This window comes from Zootoca vivipara, chromosome 6 (genome assembly GCF_965207765.1).
Source record: "Zootoca vivipara chromosome 6, rZooViv2.hap1.1, whole genome shotgun sequence".
Taxonomy (NCBI): Eukaryota; Metazoa; Chordata; class Lepidosauria; order Squamata; family Lacertidae; genus Zootoca; species Zootoca vivipara.
The window spans coordinates 79,519,121-79,537,826 of NC_142589.1; the positions used below are offsets into that span (position 1 = coordinate 79,519,121).

Consider the following 18,706-nt stretch of genomic DNA (forward strand, 5'->3'; position numbering starts at 1 on the left):
TTTTTTTTCCCTCCTTCTGACACAACAACACTAACACTTCTTGTTTCCCTCATTGCCGGGCCCCTGAGATATGCAATGTCTCTCCACTAGATCTGTCAAAGGCCAGGCATTCCATTTGGGTACATTTTGTTTCCAGTTCAAAAGCAGCCGTGCCAACCACCAATATGCTGTTCAGAGGCCCAGCAAAGAGAGTGGTAAGGGGTGGCACAGCTGGGTTGGGCCAGGAGGGGTCCTTCTCAATTCCTGGTGCCTTTGCCCAGTGCCTGGACTGTTTGGCTTGATGGAGGCACTAATACTGCAGTGGCCTATTTTACAGAGCAGAATGAAAATGGGACACTTCCACCTGCCAAATTTCTGCAAATGGAGTTGTCCTTTTGAGGAGCAGATGTGTTTTAATAAATTATTGTTTTATTTTACTAGAACATTATTGCACTCTTTTCCTGTGCTCCTACTGTTTGTACCGGACTACTAAAGGAGAAGAAACTATGGGCCAAGGCATCATCATCTAATGAGATAACAACCCTATCTACTTGTTCTCAAATCATTTTGCAATGTAATGAAATAGAGCAATAGCTGAAACAGCTCCATTCTAAAGTTTCCACTTCACTTTTATCTGATAACTTCTTTGGGTCTTGTAGGCCTCGAGGGGCAGGTGTGATATCCGTGGTTCCTAGCTCTAGGAATTCTTTGGGTTGGAGCTTGTTGGGGAGGCACTGGGGAAAGCAGACTACAAAAAGTCCACTCCCCAGCCAGCCTGCTGCTGGTGCTGCCTCCCTGCAGTCGCCCCAGAAGAATAGCTCCTATGATCCAAAGGTGTATTACCAACTCTAGTAACATCAGGTGAGACAATTCTAATTGGACAGGGGGTCCAGTGTCACCTGTGGGCTTACACTTCCAGTCCCACATGAGGACAGGTATGACGTTGGTCCTTGTGGCTGGTGGGCAAACCAAAGACTGAAGGTCAGCAGGACCCAGTATAAATAGAAGGAATCTTACTTTGACCAGTCGAGAGAGCAGTGCCTTCCTATTAGCAAGCTTAGGGGCCCTTGGTTAAAACCACAACAACCACAACACATGGTTTTATCCGCCCCTGAACAAGACCTGGTCTTAACTGCAGCGGGAAAACTACAGGAGCCAAGATGATAGGAATGGATTAAAGCAGGCATCCCCAAACTGCGGCCCTCCAGATGTTTTGGCCTACAACTCCCATGATCCCTAGCTAACAGGACCAGTGGTCAGGGATGATGGGAATTGTAGTCCAAAACATCTGGAGGGCCGAAGTTTGGGGATGCCTGGATTAAAGGAACATAAAAGGATCTCAGACTTCTTGGTTCTGTTTGAAATTCTCCATAATGACGACCATAGTGATTTAAGCGAGAGCCTGGTATTAAAAGTGCCATCCTTCCCCACCTCCAGAAGTGCTTTTATGTGGGAGAGGGGTCACTTGAGTTCAATGACTACCTTATTCATTTAATGGGAGACATCTCTGCCTGAAACCTAGAGAGCTGTGGCCTGCCTGTAAATTTTCCGAGCTAGATGAATCCATTGTCTTGAAACAAAATTTAAAAATTCCTTCCAGTAATACCTTAGAGACAGTCAACTAAGTTTGTCATTGGTATGAGCTTTCGTGTGCATGCACACTTCTTCAGATACACTGAAACAGAAGTCACCAGACCCTTATATATAGTGAGAGGGTGGGGAGGGGTATTACTCAGAAGGGTGGTGGGAATGGGTGATTGGCTGATAGGTGTGGTAAACCTGTTGATGACTGTTAACAACTGCAATTGCTCTTACAGGAAAAAGCAAGGGGTGAGATGGCTAAAAATAGCTTTATCTGTATAATGAGATAAGAATCCAATGTCTCTATTCAGACCAGGTCTCTCCATGGTTTTATGTTTGGTCATAAGTTGCAATTCAGCAACTTCTCTTTGCTGTCTCTCTTCTCTGTCTTGACTCATTCCTATACAGCTTTGTAGGTTATACAAAAGTAGGATGACACAGGGATCCTCCTGCTGCCTCGCCCCCTCTGCCCACCCCTCAGACTCCTGCCTTCCCTGAAACTACTAAGCTCAGGGGAAACAGCAGTTAAAAGTGCAAAGTGCTGGTGCACAATTACTGATTACTCAAAATCCGCTACACCCTTTGCTTATTGAAATCCAGCAGGAATTGCTCACAAACTCATCTGCATCTGCGGCCATGAGGCCTTCGGCTACATGACTGGACCCATCAAGGCAGCCGACAGTCTCTTAGTTGCAGTCGCACAGCTTCCACTGCCACCAAACAGCCTCCCCAGCTGCTGCTGATTTGAGCCACCCACATCCAGGGCAAGAGTCCAGCTGCCACTAGGGTGATCTGAGGCCACTTCCTTCCTCATCCACCAGCCCTAAAGCAGCATGGGACTTGTTTTACTATATGGACATCAGTTTCTATTCTGGGTGCCTGCAGGATGCAGTTTCTATTCTGCAGGTGCCTGCCTTCTCTGTGTTGGTCAGCCACCCAGGCTAGAAAGAAGTAAAGCAGATCAAAAGGGATTCATGCCAATCAGCACAATATGGTGGCTCCCTTTAACCCAACCTATATATTTCACATGACTTCATTCCCGGTTCTGCAGTGGAGGCAAACTTTCTACCTTCACACAACTTTTCTACAGGAAGCTAAGACTGTAAAAACCTGCTGGATCAGGCCCAAAGCCCATGTTGTCCAGTATCCTATTCTTACAGTGGCCAACCAGGTGCCTATAAGAGAAACCCACAAGCAGGATCTGAATGCCATAGTTCTCTCCTCACTTGTGATTCCCAGAAACAGGATTCAGAGGCCTAGTGTCTCCATCAATCTTTGGCTAGTAGCCATAGATAGTCTTATCCCCCCACCAGTGCCTCTTCTAGCCGTGAACACAATGATTTAACTATGTACTGTATGAAGAAACATTATCTTGTCTACCAAGGAACTCTGTGTGTGGCTGCAGAAGATGATGGGGAATGAAGGGATCTCAGGGTACATGCTCAGTTACCACTGGGTATTGTGACCAGAGCTGTTGGGTCTTACTGCTGTCTTGCTTTAACGGAGAGTGAGACTTGCATCGCACTCAATACTCACCTCCAGCTGCCCATTGCCAGGGATGATGAGTATTCATAGGCAAGAAGATTTCAAAAGAAAAGTTTTAGTTACAGGTAGGTAGCCGTGTTGGTCTGACGTAGTCAAAACAAAATTTAAAAAATCCTTCCAGTAGCACCTTAGAGACCAACTAAGTTTGTCATAGGTATGAGCTTTCGTGTGCATGCACACTTCTTCAGATACAAGATACACTGAAACAGAAGTCACATAGGGTCTGGTGACTTCTGTTTCAGTGTATCTGAAGAAGTGTGCATGCACACAAAAGCTCATACCTATGACAAACTTAGTTGGTCTTTAAGGTGCTACTGAAAGAAAAGTTTGTGAGTCAGCTGTATTAGTCACAATACTATACTCAATAAATCTCTCAAAGGCTTAAAAATATATATGGAGGAGATACCAATAAGTTACATTTGGCTTACACAATGTTTATTAAGTAGATTTTACTGTGTAGACTTGTAATTGCCTGGTATATTAGTAGAGACATTTTGAATTTATAGTTTGCCAATGAAAAAATCATTTACCTCGTTAAAGGTTAAAAGTTAGGCGTTGTCTTTTGGAGGCAGTGTTTCAACCTGACAGTAGCTTAAATGTATCTGTAGAGACAACCTGATGTTACTCTAACCCTTACCAAACAAATGTTGCTAACTCTTTGGAGTTTCCTGCATATTTTGGAACTTCCTTTGAAGTGGATATAGATCAGGGGTCAGCAAACTTTTTCAGCAGGGGGCCGGTCCACTGTCCCTCAGACCTTGTGAGGGGCCGGACTATATTTTGAAAAACTAATAATGAATTCCTATGCCCCACAAATAACCCAGAGATGCATTTTAAATAAAAGGACACATTCTACTCGTGTAAAAACACCAGGCAGCCCCCACAAATAACCCAGAGATGCATTTTAAATAAAAGGACACCTTCTACTCATGTAAAAACACACTGATTCCCGGACTGTCCATGGGCCGGATTTAGAAGGTGATTGGGCCAGATCTGGCCCCTGGGCCTTTGTTTGCCTACCCATAATATAGATAGTGGGCAGAAAAAATGTTCCTAATTTTCACTTTAAGTTATCTATATACAGCTTTCCAGTCAGATCAGAGAAAAGCAGCTTATATAAAATTATTCCAACAATGAGCATCAGTAAACATGTTACAATAAAACAGGTAAATCTCTGAACTTCATCACAAATCAAAACCAAAATATTGTAATATAAAATAATTTTGTACCTTATTGACAGTTGTGATAAGAATGTACATTTCATAGAATTGTAGAGTTGGAAGGGACCACGAGGGTCATCTACTCCAACCCCCTGCAATGCAGACATCTTTAGCACAACATGGGGCTCGAACCCACAACCCTGGCATTAACTGTCTCATGCTCATTTTATACTTAAATGCAAATTAAAATGGTATTCTTTTCAGCTATAAATAAGGTGTAGACCAAAAGTTTCATTTTAACTACATACATTATAGAATTAAAATGGCTAAATATTTCACTGCGGTGCTTGATTTATTCTGATTGCGGAACTTGAAACGTTCAATGAATGTCAAAGTATCTTTTGATGCCTCTGGGCATAATGAATCGCGATCATCCATGGATGAAGAGTGGGAGATGGCTGAATCAGGTGGACATGACAAGATCCATCCACTGAAAGGCAGAAATGAAATCAGGTGAGTTTTAATTCCCCACTTGGTTTGGTCTACAATATAGTAGACAGTTGCAGATGTTATAAGGAGGACAGAGGGCTTGGACAAGCCACAGAGTTAATTTTAAAACTGGGTAGCGTAGTGAGCTACATCAAAAACTCATGTGAAAACTACCCATGTTGCTCAGAGCTCTCATTATTACTTACACTGCTTGGGAGAGGTTATCTTCATAGATAAGAGAGAGGGAAATATTTATTCCTACACAGCCTGTACTCATTTTGAGCTGTCATTGACTATGATACTCTATGGCAGGGATGGGGAACCTGTAGCCCCACAGATGCTTTTGGACTACAAATCTGTCAGGCTCCATGGACTCAGCTCCCTCCCCCTCTTTGGCAGTATATATAAGCAGAACAAAGTGAAATGAGTCTCTTACCATTTATAGTTACAGGCAGGTAGAAGTGTTGGTCTGCTGTAGTCGAAACAAAATAAAAGAATTCCTTCCAGTAGCACCTTAGAGACCAACTAAGTTTGTTATTTGGTATGAGCTTTCATGTGCATCTGAATAAGTGTGCATGCACACGAAAACTCATACCAATAACAAACGTAGTTGTTCTCTAAGGTGCTACTGGAAGGAATTCTTTTATTTTGTTTCTTACCATTTATAGTTTTTAATGATCACAGGGAGAGAACAAAGAATCCATTCCTCGGAATGAAGGTGCTCCCAATTAAGGGTTCCACCCACGTCCCCTCTAGTCACCCACGTCACTTCCGTGTCTTGCAACCTGATCTGGCAACCACTGCTGTGCTTCCTGTGCTGCCACCTTATCTGCTCTCCTTTACCTTGGGCTGATTGGATGGATGCTTTCCAGCAATATTGAGTCTGTTAACTCTCCCCCAGTTCTTCTTCCCCTAGCTGTTCACCACCCAGTTCTTCCCAGCTTCTGTCTTCCAAACTATGTCCCTCTGCAAACCACTGTTCCAAATCTAGACTGTCCTCCTGTTCCTAGGAAGATTCATGATCCTGATCAGGAGCAGGGGGAGGGGGAGGGGGAGGCTCCCACCATTCCTGCTCAGAGCAGCCCTCCTCAGCACAGTCCCTGTCAAAATCTCATCACCCCTGATCAGTGGCTATGATGGGAGTTCAACAACATCTGGAAAGTCACTGGTGAGCCAAATCCTGCCTTAAAAACTCCTAAGATACTGACTGGAGGGTTTAGTGACAGGAGATGCTTTTCCTAACTATAATCCACCCACTTCAAAATACTGCAACCTGTTAGTGGCTTGAGCAGTTTAACATCCATTTCTACCCTCTGTTTTCAGCCCTTGAACCCTTGAACCCCTACACTACATTAGCTCGATTAGACTTTGTTTGCTTCTTCTGCAACTCTAGAGGGGCTGGGAGCTGGGGGCACTGTTATACAGTGGTTCCGCTCCTTCCTCCTGGGCCATGTTCAGAAAATGGTGGAAGGGGGGGTGAGTGTTCAGACCCCTGGGCTCTCACTTGTGGGGTGCCTCAGGGTCTGTCCTCTCCCCCATACTATTCAACATCTACATGCAGCTGCTGGGAGAGATCATCAGGGGGTTTGGGCTGGGTGTTCATCAGTATGCGGATGATACCCAGCTCTACCTCTCTTTTAAATCAGAACCAGTGAAGGCGGTGAAGGTCCTGTGTGAGTGCCTGGAGGCGGTTGGAGGATGGATGGCGGCTAACAGATTGAGGTTGAATCCTGACAAGACAGAAGTACTGTTTGTGGGGGACAGGAGGCGGGCGGGTGTGGAGGACTCCCTGGTCCTGAATGGGGTAACTGTGCCCCTGAAGGACCAGGTGCGCAGCCTAGGAGTCATTTTGGACTCACAGCTGTCCATGGAGCCACAGGTTAATTCTGTGTCCTGGGCGGCTGTCTACCAGCTCCATCTGGTACGCAGGCTGAGACCCTACCTGCCCGCAGAGTGGTGCATGCTCTAGTTATCTCCCGTCTGGACTACTGCAATGCGCTCTACGTGGGGCTACCTTTGAAGGTGACCCGAAAACTGCAATTAATCCAGAATGCGGCAGCTAGACTAGTGACTGGGAGTGGCCGCCGGGACCACATAACACCGGTCCTGAGAGATCATCACTGGCTCCCAGTACGTTTCCGAGCACAATTCAAAGTGTTGGTAAAGGTAAAGGTAAAGGGACCCCTGACCATTAGGTCCAGTCGTGACCGACTCTGGGGTTGCGCGCTCATCTCGCATTATTGGCCGAGGGAGCCGGCGTATAGCTTCCAGGTCATGTGGCCAGCATGACAAAGCTGCTTCTGGCAAACCAGAGCAGCACATGGAAACGCCGTTTACCTTCCCGCTGTAGCGGTTCCTATTTATCTACTTGCATTTTGACGTGCTTTCGAACTGCTAGGTTGGCAGGAGCTGGGACCAAGCAACGGGAGCTCACCCCGTCACAGGGATTCGAACCGCCGACCTTCTGATCAGCAAGCCCTAGGCTCAGTGGTTTAACCACAGCGCCACCTGGGTCCTGAGAGATCATCACTGGCTCCCAGTACGTTTCCGAGCACAATTCAAAGTGTTGGTACTGACCTTTAAAGCCCTAAATGGCCTCGGTCCTGTATACCTGAAGGAGCGTCTCCACCCCCACCATTCAGCCCGGACACTGAGATCCAGCACCGAGGGCCTTCTGGCGGTTCCCTCATTGTGAGAAGTGAGGTTACAGGGAACCAGGCAGAGGGCCTTCTCGGTAGTGGCACCCGTCCTGTGGAATGCCCTCCCAGCAGATGTCAAGGCAATAAGTAACTATTTTCCTTTTAGAAGACAACTGAAGGCGGCCCTGTTTAGGGAAGTTTTTAATGTTTAATGCTGTACTGTTTTAGTATTCAGTTGGAAGCTGGGGAAACCCAGCCAGATGGGCGGGGTATAAATAAATTATTATTATTATTATTATTATTATTATTATTATTATTATTATTATTATTATTATATGTGCAGAGGAATAAGATGCCCCAAACTACTTGCTGGGTCCCCCACCCTGAACTTTTTAGGCAGCCAAGAGCAGGACTTTCCTTCTCTTTAAACTCGGCGCCACCTTGGAGTTCAACCAATCACTGCTCCTCTGCATCCTGTCTCCCTCCTTCCCCCAACCCATCGCTATTACGCATGCTCTGTGTCGCCAATAGACAATATTAAAATACCCTAAAAGGTCCAGTCTTCATAAATCTGTAAAAAGTTCGGTTCCCATTCGCCATCGATGTTCTCCGCCATGTGCGGGGAAAAACTGGTAGAAATAGCTATAGTGGAGTAAGGTTTAAGAGGTAGGGGAGAGAGAAATCAGCAGGCAGAAGTGCAGTGCTTTCAAATAATCACTATGCGCCGAGGACCATTTTGTTGTTGTTGTTCGATTTAAAAATAAAAAATAAAATACTATTCCCACATTGGCCCGCACGCTGAAAAAGCCGACTGAGAGCAGGAAGTGAGGGCCGCCCAGACGGAGGAAACTCGTGGGCTTTCCTCTTGGACGGGAAACCTTTGCCGCATGCGCCGTGCAGTCGGGCGGCTTGCTCTTTCCCGTCAGCCAGAAGTTCAACAGGTACAGCAGCCGGCATGGGTGGCAATTTGTTTTTGAGGCCTGGGAAGAATGGTGCGCTACAGCAACCCTTCCTCTGCTTGCAGTGCACTTCACTGGTTTCCATCTGGGATTCCTCTTGGCTTGTCTGCGCTCGGGAAAAAAGCTATGAGTAGCCTCATTCCTACCCGTTTGCATGGATGTCTTCTTTGTGAAGTTCTGTTAAACTCGCGAGGCAAATTGGATCTTTCTTACCCCTCTAAAAAGCTTTATTGTTTAATTAGTTTCTCTCCTTTCCTTAAAAGAGCTCAGGGTGGTGTACGTGGTTCTCTCCTCTTCTCATTTCATCCGCACTAGCACGATCCTAGGTTTGATTGCTAGTGACCTCTTAACAGTGTACACATGTGCATATCGCGGTGCTGATGGGTGGGGAGAAACCTTTCAACTTTGATCATTTCAAGCAAGATTGTATTTAAAAACTATATGAGGTTCTGAAGCATCAATTTTTAAACTGCAAAACTACAGATTTTCCTAACAGCAGTTGCTCTAATCCAGGCATCCCCAACCTGCGCCCTCCATATGTTTTGGCCTACAATTCCCATGATCCCTAGCTAACAGGACCAGTGGTTAGGGATGGTGGGAATTGTAGTCTAAAACATCTGGAGGGCTGAAGGTTGGGGGTGCCTGCTCTAATCTTTGTGAGGCTTTATAGCTTTCCTGAAACCAAGCATTTATAAACAAAGACAAGTTTGGTCAAAAATGTTTATGCAGTGTATTCTTGGATGCTAGGCTGTACATTGCTTGGTGCCAATGGTACTTGTACAAAGCTGTATTTCATGCAGTTATAATACACTAAAGTGCACTTTTGTTTTGTGGTCAGAAAGCCTTGAGAACCTCATCGGGTGCTGCTGAGGAGTACATTTGATCCACAGGTGAACATGTCTAATTTGGAAATGCAAGGTACTGGAGAATTTTTTTTCTGTTTGATCTTAAGAGTACTACCTGGACTAGCCTTCATCAACCAGGTGCACTCCAGATGTTTAGAACTACAGCTTTTATTGGCCCCAGTCAGCATGGCCAATAGCCAAGAGTGATTGGGAACCTGGTTGGGAACACTTTCAATAGGGTTGCCAGACTCAATAGTGGACAGGACTTCTGTGCCTTTAATTGCCCTGCTTTCTTTTGAGTCTGGAAACCTTAAAGAGAAACCAGCAGACCCTTTGTTTAATTTCCAAGCAAAGGGTCTGCTGGTTTCTCTTTAAGGTTTCCAGACTCAAAAGAGAGCAGGGCAATTAAAGGCACAGAAGTCCTGTCCACTATTGAGTCTGGCAACCCTAACTTTCAAAGATAGGAACAGCATAAATTTATACAAATGGAATATCTGCAGATGTTATTCTTGGACTGTAGTTACCAGTGACAGCTAAACTACAGTGCTACATCATCATCATCATCATCATCATCATCATCATTTTTTATTTGTATGCCGCCTTTCCACAGTTAAAAACAATGCTCAAGGCGGCTTACAACATGACAAGATTTACATAATTGCAAAAGTCATAAACAATAAAAAAACCACATAAAAAAATTCACAACCAAATGGAAAACAATTTCCATATAAATCAAAATCTAAAACTAAGAATACAGCATTAATATCACGGATTAAAATGACATAGGTAAAAAATAGCAGCAATTTAAACCAAAAACAAAACAAAAGAGAGCCCATCAGGCCCCGCCCTGGGCCAGGTGGTGAGTGGCAGGACTGGGGCCCTCAGGAAAGCATATGTTTCATGCTTCAAATGTGTTTTTAAGTTATGTAAAGCACATTTGAAGCACATGCTTTCCTGTAGCACTGTAGTTTAGTGGTTACTGGTAGCTACGGTATGAGGGGTGAACTACAGTGCCCATAATTCTTTGAGCGTGTGTGTGTGTTTAGAACAGGCATCCCCAAACTTCGGCCCTCCAGATGTTTTGGACTACAATTCCCATCTTGCCCAACCACTGGTCTGGCCCCCCACAAGGTTTGAGGCACAGTGGACCGCCCCCCTGCTGAAAAAGTTTGCTGACCCCTGGTTTACACAGCCTCCTTTCCAGTTATGTCCAAGGGAGAAGGTTTTTCTTTAGTCTATTGAAACCTTACTCTGTTATGGTAAGGTTACCAGACGTCCCCGTTTCCCAGGGACAGCCCCCAGATTTACAAATCAGTCCCCTGACAAAATCCATCCCTGGAATGTCCCTGGGTTTAATTTAATGTCCCCGAATTTATATTTTGAGTGTTCTAGATTTATAAGATACAGTAACTGTAAATTACTCCTACATGGCATTCTCTTTGGAAGGAAACAACTCATTCTTGAGTTTCCTTCTCTTTGGAATTAGTATGGAATGAATGTTGTGTGATTGCTTCAACAGCACAAGACATATCAATATGTATATCAAAGTGTGATTGGCTAGCTGCTATCACATGGTTTTCTCTCGAAATGTGATTGGCTCTCTGCCAACTCGCACATGTTTTCACATCTCACTTCCGTTTTCCTCTTCTTCTTTCATTCTGTTGCTTTTTCCAGTGTTGAGTGTTCGTTTTTAGCAGTATCGGCAGTCTTTTAACATCCACGTGTACTTTTTGTAATTTATATTGTAGTTATTGAAGCTAATAAGACGTCGAAGAAACGAAAATGTGTGGTTACTGATTTGATACTAAAGGATTTTCCATTTATCAGAAGAGGCGTGAAGGAACATTCTGCATTTTGTTCACTATGTGAAGTAACTTTTACTGTTGGAAGTGGCGGGCGGACCTCAGTCGTTGAACATGTTGCAACTAAAAGACACAAAAGCTCCTTGATTCGGGAAAGTAGAAACACAAAGAAGGTATCAGCATACTTGAAGACAATTGTGCCGTATCAAAGTGAAATAAACATTGCCCTTCAAGAAGGAACTTTCGCATTTCATACCGTGAGGCATAACCACAGTTTCAAGTCTATGGACTGCCCTTCCAGCTTGATTAAGAAATTCATGTGTTCCAGAACAAAAGTTGAAGCCATTGTCAAACACGTGATTGCTCCCTGGGCGATTGCTGAAGCTGTAGAAGAAAGCAGTCGTGCTTCTTTTGTAACTATACTTCTAGATGCTTCAAATCATTGTAATACAAAATTACTACCAATTATTGTTCGCTACGTACATGTGAATGCTGAGAAAGCTGTATCCATCCGTAATAAACTTGTGGACTTTGTTCAAATTGCAGGGGAAACAGCTGAAATAATATACACAGCTTCATTTCAAACAATCAAGGATCTTGGTTTGGAGCGTAAAGTGGTAGCGGTTTGAGCAGACAATACAAACACTAACTTTGGTGGTCTGAAGAGGAAAGGTTCAAACAATGTCCTCACCAAAATGAAAGAAGGTTTGGGAAAGAATATTCTCGGCTTGGGATGTAATGCTCATATGATACATAACAGTGCGCATTCTGCAATAAATTCAATCCCTGTTGATGTTGAAGGGCTTGTAGTAAAGATTTTTGGTTATTTTCACATATTTGCAGTGAGAGTAGAACCTCTAAAAGAGTTTTGCGAGTTTGTAGGACAGGAATACAAGAATATTCTTAGCTATAGTAATGTCAGATGGCTTTCGCTGCTACCAGCCATCAGAAGGATCTGTGAAATATATGCTGCCTTGAAATCCTTCTTTCTGTCTGAGGAGAAATGTCCAGCCATGCTGAAAAAGTGGTTCAGTGATCCTTGCACCTATTTATGGATGAATTTTGTTGCCTCAACTTTGCCACTTTTCCGTGATTCTATACTCCAAGCCGAAGGAGAGGCAGTAACAGCAGTGGAATCTTGCATGATTCTCAACAGTTTGATTCAGAAACTTCAGGCTAGGAATGATGACAAGTTTATTCCCCTCTCAGTGAGGAAACTTTTGCCATCTCTTGAAGAAGAAGGTTCCTGCACGCAGGAAGAATTTCTCACCATATCAAGAGACTTCTACACTACTGCTATTGAATACCTAAATGCTTGGAGCTCCCACTCGGAAGATATTAGGTGTATGGAGTGCATTTTGCTTAGGACTTTTCCACAGAGAGAAAACTTTGAAGAGTGTCTCCAATATTTTTCATCAAGAGTCGAAGGAGTTGATCTAAGTGAAGATCATTTATTTGATGAAATTTCTTCTTTGAAAGAATATGTATCAAAAGAAAAGATAACTAAATGGAATGAAGATGGTGCTGATGTGTGTTCAAGATGGAGCGACATTTTCTCATTCTTCTGTCAGAAGATGATGCCCTTTCCACAGCTGCAAAGGTTGGTTCAACTCTGTCTCTGTCTACCAGGAAGCAATGCTGCAGTGGAGAGAGTGTTTTCTTCCATGAACATGATGTGGACATCTCAGAGATCAAGACTTGATATTGACACTATCAAAGCTATGTTAGTGGTCCAGAGTAACTTTGCCATGGATTGCCAAGAATTTGCAACAAAACTGGAGTCAAGACGAGATCTTCTCAGCAAGGTGCACTCTTCGGAACAATACAACTAGTTAAGAACAAAGGTAACTCTTCAATTTCATTAATGTGGTTGTTTTAATGTATTACCTTAGTAATAAAGGCAAACTTCCTATCAAGCTATCATTCCGGCTGAAGTTGAAAAGTGCCCCCGGATTCATTGAAAAAAAATCTGGTAATCTTATGTTAAGGAGCACATCAATTGTCTCCACTTATAAACATAATTTACTTAGGAACAGGGGAAGCTGCCTTATACTGAGTTAAGACCATTGGTCCATCAAGCTCAATGTTGTCTACACAGACTGGCAGTGGCTCCCCATGGATTCAGGCAGTGGACATTACCAGCCCTACCTGGAGATGCTGAGGCTTGAACCTGGAACCTTCTGCGTGCAAAACAGATAATCTACCACTGAGCTGAGCCCCTTCTATTATTAGTTATTGAACTTATAAGTAGCCTGTTACACACAGGTTTCCAGGCCGCCTAGCAATATCTTAAAGAGCTTAAGTAAAAAAATGTTATTCTAAAAAGACATGCAATTCATAGAAATCAACATCTCCCCCCCCCCCAATAACAGCAGCAAAAAACTCTGGCGGCACAAGCAGCTAAGCATTTAGAATATCGTGCCTGTATATATATTGCTTATATAAATAGAATTTAATAGGCGGGGGTCAGTAACCAAGTCGTTCCAAGAGGATCGACGACAAAAGTGCTGTGGGCCAATCATGAATTTTCTTTAAACTCCCTAGAAATTGGGGGGGGGGAAGAAATGACACAGACACACACTCAATGTGTGACCAGCCCAGGAATACATTGTCTTAACTATTGTACAATTTTGTTCTTCCCATTGTAGTATGCTTGAAAGTCCATTGCATGCTGTTGGAATGGCCATATAATCCTGAAATGGGTATGTACAGCAGTTTTGAATCTCAAGGTATTCATGAGAATAATTACTTTTTCCTATTTGCCTTTTGCGGGCCGGGGTGTATATGTGTGTCATTAAGACCACTGTTCATAGCTGCCAAGTTTTCCCTTTTCTCGCGAGGAAGCCTATTCAGCATAAGGGAAAATCCCTTTAAAAAAGGGATAACTTGGCAGCTATGCTACTGTTGTCTTTATAAACTCCACTGTGAAAATAATGCTGTACTCTTAAGTTTAGACTAAAAGTTCATTGAAATATAAAATACTGTCTGGGTATAAGCAGTTCTGAAAGGGCATCAGCCATGTTGGACTACAGTGCCCATAATTCCAGGCCATTGGTCATGCTGGCCTAGAGATTAGGCAGCTTTCTACAAATGCACTTGCCGTTCATGCTGCTGTCAACCCAACGGGGATATCTGTTGAGGTTGTGTGTATAGTCCTCTTCCACGCGGTGGTCTGCAACCGGCATATTCCTACTGCTACTCTGAGTCTTTGGGCAGTGACTGAGGAGATAAACCATGCAGGAGGCATGTGCTTGTTTGCTGCTTCGTTCATAAACCCTTATTATATCTTGTAGGCTTCCTATTGGAGGGTCTGGCTGGCCACTTGGAGAACAGGATGCTGGATTGGCAAGGCTCTTTTTTTTTAATTTTTGCCTTGCTCTTTTTTGAGTTTTCTGATACTATGGCATGAGGGGGTGTGAAAAATTGAGGCACTTAATGGCTTTGTAAGAGGCATACGCACCAGAGTTTTATGTCATAATTGTGTTAATAAGCCTAAACGTATGGTTCCTGGTTGGAAGAACCTATGGGAGCCACAGGTATTCTGAGTCTTACTGTTAATATTACGTTTTCATCCTTACTTATGCAAGTGTTATAAACAGCACACTTGGGCTTGTTCAAGTTGGTACTTGCATATTCTCATAATTTCAATGTTTGTGCAGTGACTAGTTTGAAGTCTTTTCATAGGGGTCTCATTTATTTATTTTTACCACTGGAATGATTGAGGTCCTGCTTTTTATTGTTTTCCCTCCCTCAATTATTTTTCCATTACTTTCTCCACAAAGTCTCAAAGTGACTTACAAGGTCTGTACAATACAAAAAAAACTTTTTTTTTTTAAAAAAAGTGCTGATTTAATGTTCAGGAAGCTGAGAACCAAAAACAGCCTGTTGTATGTTTTTGTTTTTATTTATTAGGCCGTTGTAAATGGAAGAAGAATAACCTGGGGTGGGGAAAGCTGGAGGAGATGCTGAGAATGTGGTCTTGTGAAAGCGTCAGCTATTTAAGTGTAGGTCAGACGAGAACAGAGTCCTACAGCTCAACAGAACAATCCTGGAGAAATGGCTACCTTTGGTCTCCACCTTCAGTATGCCTTCAAGACTACAATTCCCATCATCCCTGGTTGCCGACCGTGTGTTAGGATCGTCCTCTCCTGTAGGACCCTGGTAGAGACACATGTCCGACTGGCATGTTGTCTCCCTCCTGGTTGATCGTTTGGGAGCTTCAAGAGCTTTTTTCAACATCACAGTGACCAATACCAAGAAGCATCAGCACACTTAGGGATCCTGCAGAGTATTTGCCGTTTGCGTAACAGAACTCATTAGCACGGCATTTTGGCTAATCTATGTTTATTTACATATAATACACTCGGAGCATTCTGACTTAGCTCCTTCCTCTTTCTCATCAGACAGCAAAGAGAAAGAACAAAACATCCCGTCTCCGTCACTTCCCACACTGTGAAATGAAAACATACACCATCATATGATAGACAATCTCATGACCTGCAAACACGGAGCAGGAATCCTAACATCCTCCCCCGATTCATGTACTGTGTTGTAGTCATCAGTGTAACTGCAACAACCATACAGATGTCATACCCACAGTATACCCCTGTATCACCCGTTCCACCCTTGGAACTACCTGCAACTGGATTAGCCTTGGGCTTTACCATCTTGCACTAGTCTTGGCGTCATAGCTCTCCTGACTATCAGTTTCACACCTGGCTTTGTTGGGACTCGACCCCTAGCCTCATTCCTCTCTGAGGAAACAGTGTTGGCACACATGGCCTTTGGACGTGGTTCTCCAAGGAAACAGTGTCTACCCTTACATCCTTTGGACGTGGTTTTCCGTCCTTTGAGGACAAACCCTGTACCCCTTTCAAGACTGGATTCCAAGACCTGTGTCGAGCCACTAGCCACAGCTAAATCTGCAACAGCTGTGTTAGCAAACTCCTGAGCATACGTGGTGGTAGCTGTCTCAGATCTGCACATCAGATGCATGTCCTTCACTGAGATATCTGAGACACTGCTTGTGTGCTCTGAGCAAAGGTGGTTGAGGGAAATACTTGAATGGGGACAAAAGAGATGGCTTGTTGAACACCAATAAAGCATTTTATTCTGTAAGTTTTTTTATTCATGCATTAGGACGTGATCTGCAGTTGGTATTGACATAGAGCAGGCATCCCCAAACTGCGGCCCTCCAGATGTTTTGGCCTACAACTCCCATGATCCCTAGTTAACAGGACCAGTGGTCGGGGAAGATGGGAATTGTAGTCCAAAACATCTGGAGGGCCGAAGTTTGGGGATGCCTGAACTAATATGATTGCTTCCCTCAGGCTCACAAGTTTAAAATCAAAATGCTGAGAAAAGGAGGCAACACGTCGACCAGTTCTTGGGCAAAATATAACTGTTTTAATCTGTAGTTAACCATAAACCAGACTGTGATCCAGGGTAATCATCTGTTTCGGTTAATGCTTCTTCAGTTTTATAACTAGTACTTGCGTGTACTCTGCGGAACAGGGGTCATACTCATATGTAAGGTCCTGCGGAGATAAATAGGAACTGCTCTGGCGGGAAGGCAAACAGTGTTTCCGTGCGCTGCTCTGGTTCGCCAGAAGCAGCTTAGTCATGCTGGCCACATGACCCAGAAGCTGTCTGCAGACATACGCCAGCTCCCTCGGCCAGTAAAGCGAGATGAGCGCTGCAACCCCAGAGTTGTCCCTGACTGGACTTAATGGTCAGGGGTCCTTTTACCTTTACCCTTTAACCACTTTTCAACCTGCTCTTCCTCTAAAGAGCTTAAAGTGATACAGTTTTCCCAGGTTATCTGTACAAGGGTCCCGTGACTAGGCATTTGGTTAGCCCAAGATCACCCAGTTTGCACTCTGAAACAAACCCAGGTCTCTTTGTCCAACATGCTACGCAACTGCAAGTAGACTTTCGTGTTCAGCCAGTCCTAGTGCACTCTGGAATTTGGTTTTAGGGAAATTGCAGTTGACGGTTAGTCTCCAGTTGCGAAGAAACTAAAGCTTGAAAAATTTCCACCAGGTTCCAGGTAGCACTAAAAATGGTGCACAAAACTTAAAAACAGCCTCATGTGACCATTGAAGGTATATTTTTAGTGCCATGTTCTCAGTCTGACCTTCAACTGATCGAACAATCCATCTTGCTGCTGCCGTCCCAAATTACCTGCTCAAACAGCAACTGCAGCAGGCATGGGAAAAGCTGGAACTGTTTCAGCATCTACTTTGCATGCCAAAGGTCCTAGCTTCAATCACCCGCATCTCCAGGTAGTCGATATATATTGGTATACACCATACCAAAGACTGGCCAGGATTCACCCCATCAGTCGCACAATGGAGCTTTCCCCCTCTCATCCCCCTGTCATTGCCCCCCTGCGACCCTTGAAGTTGTCTATAGGGCATCAGGAGGGTCCTCCCCACCCGGCAAGAACAGCACACAGAGAAAGAAGAAAGGGATTCCTCCCATGTGGCAAATGGGAATGTGTCCATCATGAAATGTGCAGAAGAAGAATCCCATTAAAACATAACATCAAGTAAGAGGCAGAAGACAACAGAGCAAAGTGTAACAGTTCACCTTGATGTTGTCTAAGAGGACAACCTTTTTCTTTTTCTTTTAGGGTCCAGTGTGCTTTGAAGATGTAGCTGTGTATTTCACAGAAGAGGAGTGGGCGTTGCTGGATCCTGACCAGAGAGCTCTGCACAAGGAAGTCATGGAGGAGAATCATGGGATCTTGGACTCTCTCGGTAATGCTTCCTCCTGGATCATCCTGATTTGAAATTCAAGACATCTCTCTATGGGAAGAAGCTCTGATATTTCGATGGGGCTCAACAGCAGCACCTGGGAAGCTAACACTCCCACAGCAAGCCTTGGATGGAAGATTGTTTACTGTTTTCCCTGTGAATATTCTTCCTCCAGTTCTGCCTTTTCAAAACATGAAACCCAGCCAGATGGGTGGGTTATCTATATATATATCAATGTTCCCATTGCGTGTGCGGAGGTCACAGCCTTGCTCCGTAACCGCTGAACCAAATTGCATCAGATTAGGACAAATTGTACCTTCCCCATCAGGGAGGAATCTGGCGTAAAGTTAAAAAAAAAAAAACACCTTTCGCACGTAAAATAATGATTAAACACAAAAAGGGGCGCCAAAATTAGACATCACCAGCAGAAGGTCTGGAGACTCCAGCAGCATCCAATAGAAAGACAGGTCGCACGCTGCTACCTCCAAAGCCGCACCACCAGATGACATCACAAAATTCCACAGCAACCAACTGAAAACAGGCCTTTGGCAGCAACAAGGCCAACATTGCCCAGCAGAGTGAATAGGCCGCAGCAGACTAGGCCGCTTTCCAGACTAGGCCAAGTGGAGGTAGGGGCCTGCCTGGTTGTGGGGTGGGGCGAATATGGGGCAGGAATAGGAAATGGGTCAGAACAGGGTGGGGGGAGACACAGGGATGAAACATGCCCTCTCCACAGTATCTCGCCTCGGCTTTGCAGACTAGGCCACTTACCATACTAGACCAAGTGGAGGTAGGGGCCTGCGTGGGTGGGGGAAGGGGGGCCGAATAGGTCACAGGGTGGGCCCAATCACAGGGGTGAACCGGGGGATGGGGGGAGGAGTGACAGAACAGGGTGGGTGGAGACACAGGGATGCGCCTATGTAAACATAACACATGAAAAACAGGGGGA

At 44.4% G+C, this 18,706-nt stretch overlaps 1 long non-coding RNA gene across 1 annotated transcript; it reads left to right on the top strand.

The window, feature by feature from the left end:
* The first annotated feature begins 11,752 nt into the window (after positions 1-11,752).
* LOC148685479 (uncharacterized) lies at positions 11,753-16,117 on the top strand. Its single transcript, XR_015950718.1, has 3 exons — positions 11,753-12,843; positions 13,648-13,701; positions 14,912-16,117. It is a non-coding gene; the product is annotated as an uncharacterized LOC148685479 (long non-coding RNA).
* The last annotated feature ends 2,589 nt before the right edge of the window (positions 16,118-18,706 follow it).